Genomic DNA, 734 nt, shown 5'->3' with positions numbered 1-734 from the left:
GAAAGTTTGGCAGAGAAGAAGGATGAATGGGAGATCGCATACATCAACACGAAGATTAACGACGTATACAACCCTCTCAACAACAATGTGGACTGGTTAAGCACGAGAATTGATCTGCTACATCAAGATTTGGACACCATCCGCAAGAAGGACAAACAACCTGCCACATCGATCGATATCTGCACCATCACATCGATCGACAGCAAGTTCGTAGCCATGGAAGATAGGTTACAAACATACGAGGATATGCACGACCGTTTCACCTCACCTATCGTGCGATACTTGGACACCTTGTCTACACAGATGATGAATGTCCAGAGGGACATTGGCACGCTTAATGATCAACATGATTTTCAGGAAGAATGTTCAACATCGATCGATAGATTCCGCAGGGCATCGGTCGATGTCAAGAAATCTACAGAACATCTTCCCTACACAGCAGCAGAAGTTGATCAGATCACATCAAAGCTTTACACAGCTATAGACACCATGGAGGACCGGTTTGAGAAGCGGTGTGATGACATCTACTTTCCATTCGACGTCAGACTCAGTGGACTGGATAGCCATGCAGAGTGGTTACAGAAGGAAGCCAAAGCCATTCAGAAGAAATTCGCATTTCAACACCAGATATCAGCATCGATCAACAGAGAACGCTCCAAATCGATCGACAGTAAGGCACCAGCATCGACCGATAAACACTTGGTCGCATCGATCGATACCACGTCTACACCAGA

The sequence above is a fragment of the Brassica oleracea genome, chromosome C4 (assembly GCF_000695525.1).
Source record: "Brassica oleracea var. oleracea cultivar TO1000 chromosome C4, BOL, whole genome shotgun sequence".
NCBI classification, from domain to species: Eukaryota; Viridiplantae; Streptophyta; class Magnoliopsida; order Brassicales; family Brassicaceae; genus Brassica; species Brassica oleracea.
This window is presented reverse-complemented; position numbering follows the sequence as displayed.